This window comes from Pygoscelis adeliae, unplaced genomic scaffold, assembly GCF_000699105.1.
Source record: "Pygoscelis adeliae isolate BGI_AS28 unplaced genomic scaffold, ASM69910v1 Scaffold186, whole genome shotgun sequence".
NCBI lineage: Eukaryota > Metazoa > Chordata > Aves > Sphenisciformes > Spheniscidae > Pygoscelis > Pygoscelis adeliae.
The window spans coordinates 6,637,570-6,650,547 of record NW_008825071.1 but is presented as its reverse complement, the minus strand read 5'-3'; the positions used below and the strand labels follow the sequence as shown (position 1 = coordinate 6,650,547).

The 12,978-nt window shown below is 44.2% G+C and overlaps 1 protein-coding gene across 1 annotated transcript in view; it reads right to left on the bottom strand.

Annotated features, from left to right (window-relative positions):
- The window catches only part of ATXN1 (ataxin 1), a 168,050-nt gene that overhangs the window by 88,093 nt on the left and 66,979 nt on the right, over positions 1-12,978 (bottom strand). Inside the window, 1 exon segment of the mRNA XM_009326489.1 lies at positions 6,171-6,296. The gene's annotated coding sequence lies outside the window, so the exon portion shown is untranslated.

Here is a 12,978-nt window from a genome sequence, read left to right as displayed (position 1 = left end):
GGCAACTTGTTTTTTTATCTTGTTCCTCTTGACCTTTGTGCCATCAGGTGCCTCTGAAACATTCATCAGTGTCTGCAGCTGGAAACACCAATGCTGATTACCAGAAACAAAGCTCACTGAGAAGGAACACTGATAGCATCAATACTGCCAGTTTCTTGAAGAGTATCTAATATTCCTTCCCAACATAAGCATCCAGGGTCAATTGCAAACAAACCTGGAATAAATATGAATGAACAAGTGGTTCAGAATAGTATTCTGCTACAAAGGGCTCGTGATCCCTTTTAACTAACCCACCAGTAGCAGCAGCCTTTCCTTTTGAATGCATACTCCAAACAGAAAATGGAAAAAAACCTCCCCTCTCGGAGAGTTTAATTTATATTATCTTCCTGCTGCTGCTGCCACCAACATGATCAGCTTTGAGAGAAGCATCAGCAGGCTACTAGATACTGTTAGGGTCATCATCGGTGCAGCAAACCAGCTCACCAGTGATGCTCACTAACTCAGCAGCACAGCAAAGCAGCAGTGAAACAGAGGAGAGGCAGAAGAGCAGCAGCAGAAATATTCTAACAGGCATGGGACACCTGTGTTTTGGTCAGCTTCACCCCAGACACAACTTGCAAATACTAGAGCAGCTTTCACACCATGCTATCATCTGTGACGGCTGGGCTTGGTTCCCAGTGCTGCTTCTTGGTTTACACTGGAAGTCTCTTGGACCAAGGAGTGCTGCAAGCAAGGACCTGAAGTTTCTCCAGCCAACATCACCAAGTTAAAAATAAGAGCAACCATAAACTACACTGTTGAACTACAGGAGAAGCTTTTCCCTCATGGACCATACTGCAACCACCCTGGTATTGTAATCATTAACAAATGCATTCACCTGCCTTCCTTGCTTCATTTACTCGCTCCAATGCGCTAGTACTGCCTGGACTTCTCTAACGGCAAATCATGAAACAAAGCTGACAGCGAAAAGCTGGGGCAGCAGTTAAAGTGACTGCCAAAGAGAAATCTGTTTGCTCAGGCAAAAGCTGTTCTCAGTCCAAACATGGGAGTCATAATCTTACAGCCATTTGCTTGGAAGACAATGAAGGGAAGGCAAAACAGACTGGGAAACTACAGCTTGCTGCAGTAAGAGAAGAGAACAATCTTTGTGCCCAGATTTCTTTGCTCTGCAGGGTAAGTTTTACAAAGCTGACAACCGGTAGCAACATGTAGCGGCCCCAGGCATCATGCCTGCCTATCAAAGACTTGGATTTTAGCCCTGGAGAAATTACAACTTCTCAGTTCTCTGGAAGCTATATTGGCCGAGAAGAAAGCAAGAGAATAATGAATGACCTAACTAAAAATTATTTTAATACATGGATTGCATACTGCAAGCCATAAACTTAGGGGTGCAGGGAGACCTGGGGGAAGATGGGGAGGAGGAAGACATCTTGTATTTGACAGGAACAGCATAGCCACAGATTACAAAAGGCAACCAACTGGGACTGCTATGACAGCAAAGTCATCTACTGGAGTGGTAGGGGGTGGCACACCGAGTGGAAAGTATGGATTCAGCAGATAAGCCCTGGAGACAAAGGAGGAGGAAGCTCAGCAGTCCAGGCTGGAAAAGACAGTGGGAGAAAAGACAGGTTAGAAAGTCATGAGTCAAGGAGCCAGCCTGCAGATATGCAGAGAAGAAAGTAGGTAAAGCTGGGGAAGCTGCACAGACGTGATTAAAAGGCATGCGGCCCTGCGTTGGTCCCTGAGCGCTTGGTGGCTTATGGCCTCATCATCCTTCTGCAGGACTCAAAGCCACCCTAGCCACCTCTCTGGTGGGTGGCAGTGGCAAGCAGATGCAGCCCGGCTCTCAACGTGCTGTCCGCAGGTGCCCATACACTGACCGTATGGGGGATGCCCCACCACTGAAACAGCTCAGTTGCTGCATGCCACCAAGGCAGGTTTGCCACCCATGCACACTCAGAGGATGGTGGCTTCCGGGCCGGGAGAGGGGGTGAGCCGACCTGGCGCCCAGAAACACCTACCACCGCCCGCTTCGCTTCCACGCAGACACAGTAGCTCTGCTGCATTTCCGCAACGTCCGTTTTAATCCAATGTTCATCAGATAAAATAAACTGCCAAACCGAAGGCCCGGATTTACGGTCAGAGACTTTTTTGAAACCCTGCAAGAGACCCAAACTGTTTCAGCTTCCTCTCCTAAATGTCAGCCTTGAGCCGTTCTTGTCTGGCCGGCGGAAGCATGTGACATGAAATAAAAGCCAGGAAATAAGACTTTCTGAATAAACATTTATTTGGTGAGAAATACTTCTGAGTTTTGGCAGAGAAATGTCAGAAACCTGAAGCCCTATGTATAGCGTGCCTACAGAGTGCAACTTCTATTTAAAGGGAAGCTGCAGCTGTCTGTAGCTCTTAATGAAGAATAATGCCTGGGAATAAATTACTGCCATTTCTGAGAAACATTTCTCAAATTACAGCGATTCTTCCCTTTTTCCCTCTCCCTATAAATACTGAGTGGCATGTATTGGGCAGTTGTTTGGAAGAACGAACACACGCAGCTCTCTCTTTTGTCGGTAGCCTGGTAATTTCCGTAGAAAACCATTAAGTGGTTTACCATACGGATACCAAAGCAATTCAAAAGCAAAGACGTTCAGTAACATTAAGGCTGCGTGTGCCAAAACTTCCTGTCGCTCTCCCAAGGTGTGCACAGCTCATGACTGCTTGAACAGACACCGGGCATGACTTTCAACCATGCCGCAAACCCAGCATTGAGGCTCAAGGCGTGGGAGATATCCACTCGCAGAAAACCGCTGTAAAAGGCTCGCTAATGTTCAATTTTCATCACTTGTGTATGCCTCCTCTCCAAAGGGCTGCCGCAGTGACAGTGCTTTTTTTTTTGGTGAGGCTCTGTGGCGAGGGGGTCCCCGGGCTGCCGCCAGCCTGGCCAGGCGGCTCAGGAAGCGGCACTGACATCAGCTCCAGGAGCCGTCGCTCCCAGCCCCGCCGCAGATCCAGGTGCCAGGAAAAACAGCCAGCGGCCAGAGGAGGAGTACGGACAAGATAGGACCAGGGTGAAGGGAGCAAGGAGGGCCAAGGAGCGGAGAAAGGAGACAACAGCTCAAAAATGGGATGGGACCGGGGCTAAGCCTTGCGTGGCCACAGTCCCCGAGATCCTCTCCAGCATCGCACTCAGCCCTTACGGTGGCAGGTTCCCACCAAAGCCGGGCATAGAAAGCCTGTCGGAGCAAGGAGCAGGGATGTTTACTATCCTGCCATTTGCAGTTTGCCCAAAACAATAGTTATAGATACGAGATCAACTGAAGATGTTTCAGTTATTGACACATACTGGATTTAGAGATTTATTTTCCATTTCCCACAAACCGTGCCAGAGCTTTCACATAAGCACAAAAAAAAAAGTGAAGAAATGCCTGTGAGTGAGAAGCACGAAGACTTTATTCATTGGTCCTGTCAGAATGTGTTTCTGCTTGTGCAGCTAGCACTCCAAAAAAGCTGCGGCATATGTTTTCTGGATGGAAAAAAAACCTCAGGATACCTAAATCCTATCAGAAAATTACAAAACCGTATGCTGGAATTCACAAGGTACCCTCCTGTGAGAGCAAAGGAGCCTCACCTCACTTCGTTTTTACCCCTCACTAAGAGAAATAAACTTTCCTCCTTAATGAATCCTCCTGACATCCCTTTTTCTCTCTGCAAAAGAGGAATATGGACTTGATTTGTACCAGCTCTGCTTTTCCAGAAATGTGCTTCATCCAACTGAGGAGAGCAGAAGAAAGGAAGCAAGAAATTTGTACTGTTTAGTAAACAGGCAGTTTCTAGGTGGATACAAGACACTGGTCCCAATTTACTGCCCCCCTCCCTCCTCACACCCCCCTTCCTCTGAAATTTCCCTGGGTGGCAGCAGGGGGAGGTAGAAGGGATGAGAACAGCTACCACACGCAACTGGAAAGGTCTGATCGCTTTCTGCACATCTTAACGTGACAACACCCTGCAAACACTCAGGGAGGAGAGAACAGTATTTTTCAATAAAATCACCATATGCTGGCATTTCCTTTCAGCAGAATCACCATCCCTCCTCATCTCTTGTATTCCTGTCTCTCCGAGAGGATAAAGAAAAGAGGGGAGGGGAGAGGAGGAGCCTGGCCGACCACCTCCTTCTTGCAGCACTGTCCTCCAAACAGAAGCCAGGTGACAATATCGCTCTCAAGGAACTTCTAAAGAGCTCTCCATCACCTGTGAATGACTCCCCGAAAGAAACCGGTCCTGGATGCCAGGGTGAGAGCCATTCTCAAGAGCACTTTCCATCCATACCTGGTGAGAAGAGTGCTGCTTTTTCTGCACAAACCTGGGCCTCACAATTCTAATTTGGGGTTTTGGCACCGCAATAGCAGACCACCGCACTGTGCTTTAAGTGGGCTCATTTTAAACCATTTAGGACTGGGCAGAATGTAATAATCACGCTGATAGCATCTTAGACAGATGTTCTGTCCCCTATCATGGCTGATGATTGCCTCCTTCTCTCCTGCTGTTTATCTGGCTGATCTGGCACGCCACATACCTTAGAGGACCCGGGGAACGCTCTCCTCGGCATGAGGTGGTGCTGCTGTTGCAATCAGTGGAGGTGATTGCAACATCTTGAACAAACATCTCCTGTTATCCCAACAGCTTTGCATGCTAGGACAGTTTTTTATTATTATTATTATTAGTTAAGGCTGCCCTCCTCTGCTCTAGGATGTCAGTGTACAAAGTAAGCCCTTGTGGTTTCAAAGAAGTCTTTCAAAGTGTGGGAATAAGCTGATATGGCCATGTCTGCTTGGATACATAGACAGTGAGAAGCTCCAGGTCTCAGAGGCCCCTTATTCATCTTAATGAGTTACTAACTTGGCAGCTTAGTGGTACTAGTAACTAACAACTCGAAATGTCAGCTTTGTTAACTATTTCACTGTAGATCAAAGCATGCGGGAAAGAGGAGAGATGATGAAGATTTTTCAGTGTCTTCTCTAACATTTATTTTGCAAGTGGCTCTTGGGAAAGCAGCACCGCTTAGACTCCGTCTCAATCTGCTGCCCAAAGCCTGAACCCAAAGGGGAAAGCAGAGCAAAGGAGGACATCGAACTTCCAGGGAGCTAGAAGGCACGCCCAGCAGTCATAAAATATATTTATATTTACTAAATTTATGGAAAGTTCAAAAACTAATTTGCTCAAACTGGAAGAATCTGCAGCTGTTTTGTCACTACTAACATCCTGAAGGACCACTGCATACTTTGGGCATAAGGATTTAAATACTAACTTGCCTAATTTTGAAATTCCCAAGGTCCCTTCTTAAGACAAAAATAAGGATTATTCTCAAACCTGGCAGGCAGAGAATTCTTGTTTTCCTCTGTTTGTGAGGATGTTTACATTTGATTTGCCCATTTCAACCCAGAAAAGCAGTGGGCTTTATGAGAAAAACAATGAACATAAAAATATTTATGCCTTCTCTTTAGCCATCCCTCACAGGAACAGTTTATTTTATTAAATGCCGCAGCTGGATCAGAGTCTTAGTTATGTGACTGTGTTTCCCTCTGAAAGGTGTGCTACTCCAATTCCCATGATCACAAACCTCTGAAAGGAGCATTTGTATTGAAAATACTCAAACTAACATAACACACTGATCAAAGGAATAGGAGTTTACAATACCAGGCGCAACTAACCACATTTGCATTCCTCTAATTTGAAATGGCCAAATAATTTCAACCATTGTATAAGCATGTATAAAACTCCTGACTCTGACCTGTAGATGGCTGAACTGTCATCCATAATATTTTTCATTCTTGTTATGCTACACAGTCACAAGGCCTTCAAAAGCAGGCTTACATATTTAACTAAAAAGCGACAGTAATGTGTTAAATAACTGTAGCAGTCCAAGGAAAAGAAACCCAGCATCTTTCCTTAGATAACACTATTTTGCCCTTGAAGACATTAAAAGAAAGACAAAAGAGAGCGGGAGAGAAATTCAAGTCTGGCTTTGCAGTCCAACCCAAACACATCTGCCTTTGGTTTCAGCAGAGCTAAAAGATGCTCAGTACATCGCAGGGATAGGAGCAAACACTACAGTGCAGATACCACCCCCCAAAAGACACAATTGCAAGTACACGTTATCGCTGCTAGGAACTCACAACATTCACTGCGTTCTTCTTCAGGGAACTCTGGATTATCCTTTAGAGCATGAAGATTTTTCAGAAGCTGCCAGACTGCTCACAGGTCCTCACTGGCTTTCCTCTTTCAAATAAAGTAAGATAGAGCTGTAAAAGAAAAGCAAAACAAAGTCAAAAAGGAAAGCAAGGAATAAAAAGAGGAAAATCCATACAGCTGTTTAGCAAATGAACAATTGATTCCTACATCTCCTTGAAGCAAATGCATTTTTAATGAGCTCCCAGCATGGAGATTCCAGTACAGAGTGAGCGTACGTCAAACACTGATCTAGGATAGGAAGAGTCATTCACTCTGCACTTATTACCAACAATCAAAACCCAGTTCAGAGTTGCTGAGGCAGATACATAATTAAAACAGTTCTTGGATACTTCTGTTGCCATAACAAGAGGAAGAAAAAACTATTCGGAGTTGTTGTTTTGAAAAGTGTCTGGAAACAAAGCCCAAGGTGTGCAGAGAGATCCACACAGGAAGATTTTTGTTCTCAATGAACTCCTCTAAGGGGACGCAAACACCTGTCTATTTCTGTGGTTATCTGTAATATTGCAACAGAGGAGTACTGAAACCAAAAATTTTTTTTTTCATATCTGAGATTTTTAATATCATGCGGTTCTTTCATACTTATTTTTGACAGAATTTCTTTGTGCACCAACTCTTAATTTTTTTGACCTACTGTACAAGGTATCAGACTATCCTCAGCCTTTTTACTGGGGTCTGGGAAAACTGCTGTGCTACATTTTTATGAGAACCCCACTCAGAATACTTAAAATAGAGTGTGTATTTCCACAAGGCCCAAACTGAACATTTTTTCCTTCAGCAAAATTCCCATGGTCTACTTGTGCTTCCTAAATTCTTAGTTTCACTTTGTGCCACAAACCTTTCCTATCTCCTTGACGTAAGGCTCCTCAAACATTTCACACAATTTCAGGATTCATACACACAAATTTCCATCCTATCAGCACTATGGTGGAATCCATGTCCCTGAACCGAAAACATGTGCAGGACAAAAGTCTACACCTGAGGCAGTGCAAGCTCTCTTTACTTTCAGTGGAGGAAACCAGGCAATCTAGAAAATTATTAATTTGACCTATCTTAAGCATCTGCTTTAGGACAGAATGAATCACTCTCTAGAAAGGTCTGCTTCTCTCCCTCCATAAAGTGAGTCTAGACACTGAGCTCAGACGAGATGGCTACAGACGAATGCAGATGAATCTCACCCTATGTGAAGGCAGGAAACAAGTCGGACGGACAAGAGCAGCTCATGGGTGAAGAGCAGAGGGAAGGCAATGCAATGATAGTAGGCAGAGGAAACTACTCAAAAAAGTCTACAGCCCCGAGACAGTCTGTTTTAGCTGAACACTCAAAGCAACAACTCTAAACCCCTCCAAAACCCAAACCAGTATTTGCCCAGCTTATCCAGCTTTAGTATAAGACGACTACTGGATTTACTGGCTGAGGCTAAGCCCTCACAGAGCAGCGTCCGTGAACATTACCCATCTCTTCCAGCTGGTTGGGACTCTCCAATGCGCACTGGCAATGATGATCAGCCTCAGTTACATGTGTCTTTGTCCTCTCCCTGATGGATTGTAGCATTGCAAGATACCTGCTACAAAAGCCTTTCCAGCTTAAGAAACTCTGAGCTGGAAGTACAGCTCCTGTGTGACACAGGCACTGCAACCTCAAGATCCTTCAGACACCCAGGCCCCATCTAAACTTCCAGGACTTTGGTCAACAGCTTCTCTTCTCTACTAAAATGGGACTCTGCTGCTTATCTGACAGAGAAGCATACCCTCAGACATCATCTCACAAGTTTTTTAACTTTAGAAAGTAGACCAAAAGGAGAACCACCCCAAACCGTATTTAAGTCAACCCTCAACATTTTAACCCAAACCAATTTATTTTCAAGATGTTTATTTCTTTAAATTAGGTGAAACTCAAGATTAAAAAAACCTCAAAATACTCAAAATATTTTGTTTCTAGATGTTAAAATGAAACATTTTGGCATTTTCAAAATTACCACTTCTGTTTTTTTCCAGTAATTTGGCAATCCAAAAATCTCCTAAAAAATTCCATTTTTAATCTTCATGACTTCCTCCAAAAATTCACCCAACACCTCTCTCTTGTCATTCAATACTCAGGGGAACCTGAAAATGTACTCCAAAAGACTACGACAAAATATTTAACACATCTGCCAAAATTAGATGTCTTCCAGTTATTTTTAGTTAAGAGCAGGGAAGTTTACTCCATGCACGCCTTGTCTCCCATACCAGATTTTGCAGCTCCTGCTTGCACGGACTCCTCTGAGCCTCCCTGGAGAGTCAGCTGCGTGTAACATCGGGCCGAGACCCACCACACTCAAAGTCTTTCCGCTAACTTCAACAGGCGGGATTAGGATTTTGATTCTGTTCAAGTTAAACAAGGCTCCAATTGCCTATACCAGGGCTTTGATAACTGAAACAGGAGTAATCATTGTGTGCTAACTATGCAGTTATCTTGCTATCAGTCTGGAATTTGTCTTGCAGACCCATGCCAGCATGCAGACACAGGAACAAGTCACAAGCAGTGTCTGTGCGATACAGTGCAGTGGTGCTCTGTGGCAGCTATCCTTGTCCATGCACTCTTATTTCATGGGAAAGATGACATGAAGCAAGGTAGCCTACCCCTCAGGGAAAAAAGGGTGAGAGACCTTGTATTTACTATAGGGTGCCTCTGTACCACGTACACAGCCAGTTATTATGGAGTGGATGATGTGCTGTAAATTCACAAGCTAGTTTAATCTGCTACAACTTGCTCACTTGACCCTACCCGTAGGCACTTCTTTCTGCGAGGGGCAAGGCACGTCTGCCTGCAAATGTTCCCAGACATTTTTATGCTTAAGATTTAAAGACAGCACAGCACAAACTTCAGGACACACAGGGAGATACCCTGCTTCTTGCAGCACAATCCTCGCCTAAAAAGCAGAGCACTCATTCCCTAATTGGGACGATCTTTTTGCTATGCAGAGCTGACAGGCTGTGATGACATGCTCTTCTTGGAACATCCAAAAGTCTCATAACTTGGAGGGACCATCAAGGAAGGCTGGTTTACAGTGCAACTAGTTTTAACCAGGCTTTTTGCAACTGAAGTTTCAACATGATCAATGAATCATTATCACATATACACGGTTACCAATCACATCTCAGCTATAAATGGGAAGTGTTACACAAGGAAGCTGTTTTTCATGGTCCCACAGCATTATGGTTATTCAAATATCACAGCATAGAAAAAGGACATTGAGTTGACAGATTAGAAGTGTAATTGAGAGGTGTTCAGACCTCAAATCAAAGAACATGGAAGTACTTCTTGGGAGTATTTAGATACTAAAATTGGACCCCAGGACAATCAACAAATAAGAACCACAGTACAAGTGAGCAACTGCAAACTGGCAAAACTGTAAACCAGAAGTCGGCTCTGTGCAATACCCTGTATTTATTCCAAGAAAAGGTCATGCTCTCCATCTTGCTTTGAAAAGCAGGCAGTGAGAGATCACCGTTTTTCCAGTCCTTTCCTGCAGGTTTTTAATTGCCATTCCTTGCTCTCTTACATCACATAATTTGGTTTTCCTAATTCACAAATCAGCGTAAGCTAATAAAACTGTTTAAGAGACGGCAGCGTTGTTCCCAAGTTGTTTCTTTGTTCGCTATTATCCCACAACTAATCCTTCAACTCAAATAAAACCGTAATTCATTTCCTCCTTTATTCTCCCTCTGCATGAAATAGTTTTAGACAGGTTCAATCCTGCCCCACCGCAAATGGGAAAGGCGAGGTTGTATCTTCCTGGAGTGTGTGCTATTTCAGTTACCTAATGTGTGTATCATCTATCGTGTCAGGAAACAACTTCTAAATGATTTTCAACAGATTTAGCTGATTTTACACATATAGAAAAGATTCTAATGGAAATGAAAAAAAACCTCACACACCAACCAAGAATTAACTCTCTTTCAGATTTCAAGTTAATAAAAGGTCCTCTACACCAGCCATGCCAAACTTTACCCATCTGAAAATCTCCTGACATTTTGTCTAGTGTACAAAGACTGCTCCTGATGGGGCTGAGTCATCTTTACGTTAATTGTTCTGCTAGTGTAAAAAAGACTTAAATCACAATTATGCCTGCTTTAAGGCTATGGTGAGGGAGTATCACCTCAGCACAAAAGAGGTTTCATTTGCATAAAACAGGCAGGCATCACTCTGATTTCTGTTTAACAACCATTCCTCATCTGAAGCTTGATTCTCCACAGCTTTGTGAGATAAACAAGCGCTTCCCATGGCTTTGCATGTGGTCCATGGTGTTACACCCACTTTGTGCAGGGTGAATAACTGTATCTGTGTGTAAGGGAAGAGTAAATCAAGTTGTCAGCACTTTGCATATCCTGCGGGTCCTGAACCAGAAAAACAGCATGCAGATCATGGGGCTCAAACAAGGAAGCAATCCACCCAGCTCCGCAATGTGCAGTAGGGGGAAGAAGGTATATGTTACCTTCCCCAGCTCTGTGAACACATCCACGGGCTGCCCCAGCCCTGTGCATCTTTCCTGTGTGAATGGCATTTCCAATGCGAGTACTTACTGGGAAAATGAAGTGCTGCAGGACGGGAACATCTGTCTGCAAACAGCAGACAGACAGGACCAGCACATGGGGCTGAAGGGGTAAGGCTGCAGCTCAAACCCTCCAGCGCAGGAGCCACTACTGAAGATGACCAGTGATTCTGCACAACTAACGTTAACTGTTAGTCATCTAGACATCAGTGTCCCAAGATTTAATCTAAAAAAACATTATTCATCATTATTTCATCCACAGCAGCTATTTTTTCCCACCTTAAGGCTCAGGTAAACTGCCCCTTGTTTTAGCATCAACCTATGCAAGCAGACTGGAAATGGGATTTCTCAGCCCTACTCACTGGACATGCATCCTTCCAAACCTGTTACCTGGAAACCATGGAAGCAACTTTGTTCCCAGAGTGGTCCCTGCTGTTCTCGTTACCTATTCCCTAACCCCAACACCTTCGAACAAGCGATCAGAAAATAGATGGAGGTTCATCACCACAGTGGCTATTGTGAATATGAAAACACGCACGCCAGCTCAAACTCACGCTCTCCATTTACACAATGCCTAATAACAATACAAACACAAATCTGACTAGGACCTCTGAGACATCACCTTTACACAAATAACAGCAATCACAATCGTACTCGTTATTTGTACTTCAGTAATACCCAGTTTTTCCAACAAGACTTGAGGTTAAACTGTGCTTAGCCCTGTGCTTCACTTACTGTGCTTAGTTTTTAAGCTCTACGAGATTTTCCCCAAGAAGAGAGTGCAGCGTAAGGTACTAGAAGAGCAAGTAAAGAGGTGGGCAGTGGGTGCAACACACAATGCCATCAGGTGAAAAGAAAACTAACAGGAACATATCTAGGTTGTTTTGTCTAAGAAGCAACAATACAGAACTGGAAGAAGAAAAATACCTCACAAATACCTCCTATCAGATGTCAATGATGTATTTTTTAATAAAAATCCATCACCCCATTAACATAAGCACCCCATTTCTCATGGCTATCAAAGCAGGAATAGCGGGAAGGAGGAGGAGGGATTTCAACACTGATTTACATTTCTCTTAGCATGCCAACTTTCTTCATTCTCACACAGAGGTTTTAAGTAAAAACAACTCTATTGCCTGTGTGTTTGTAACACAGTATTCCTACAGGTCTTCTGAGCTGTAGAGATTGGAAAAAGAATGCAAATGGCCCATAATAATTCAGGCTCAGAGCCAGTAATGTTGAACAGATATAAGCAATAAAAATAACCACTCTGGATGCTTCTGTTACATGACATAAATATTTCTCTTTTTCTGTTGTGGAAGCTATTATGCAAAAAATGCAGCTCAGCCCTGAGTTGAGACAATGAGCCTCCTGCGTGTTTGAAGAACTGCAGCACCCTTGTAACTTGTTACAGATGAGAACGGGCTCAAGGGCTAGGCCTTCATTAAACGTACAGACATCTCACAGACGATGGCCACAGCTCTCCTGCAAACAGACGGTGTTGAAGGAGGAACCCAAACGTGAGTCCCAAAGCGTAGCAGCACCAAAACAAGTGGCCAAGGTTCTGTTTATTTGCAATATTTTAACAAGACAAAGATAAACCACCTGAAGAAGATAGCTCTGTGGGTTGTAGCATTAACAAGTACCAGCAGAAAGGCTTGACCGTTGGTGGCAGCAGTAATCCAGGCAGATGCCCGCCATACCAATTCCCTGGTGCAGGTAAGATCTGAGCTGGGGCCATGACCTCACTGGGTTCAGCTCCAGGTTCCCTCCAGGTTCGTCTGCCTACTTACACAAAGCTTTCAGAGAACAGCTTCCCTGTAGCCTCTACCTGTGCAGCAGGTTGGGTTGAGGAGGACCCGAGTAACCCAAGAGCCGCTAGGCCAGGGACACGCACATGAGCACAGGCACAAACAGTGCCACACCACGTGAGCCTTGCCTCCTTAGGAAACCAGCCCAGAACCCACCCTTAACCTTCTCCCCGCTTCCAGCGCAGCCACGTCTTCTGTGCTGCTGATGCAACGTGAAACACAGTGCTGGAAAACAAAGGCACTATTGACTAACTTTTTTTGCAGGATTAAGATGACTATGCTAGCTTACAACAGAGATTTCAATGATTTCAACACTGAGCGCTAAGTAACAGGAACACGGCTTGGCAATAAATCCAGAGACTACCTGTTGAAACATTAATGGCAAATACC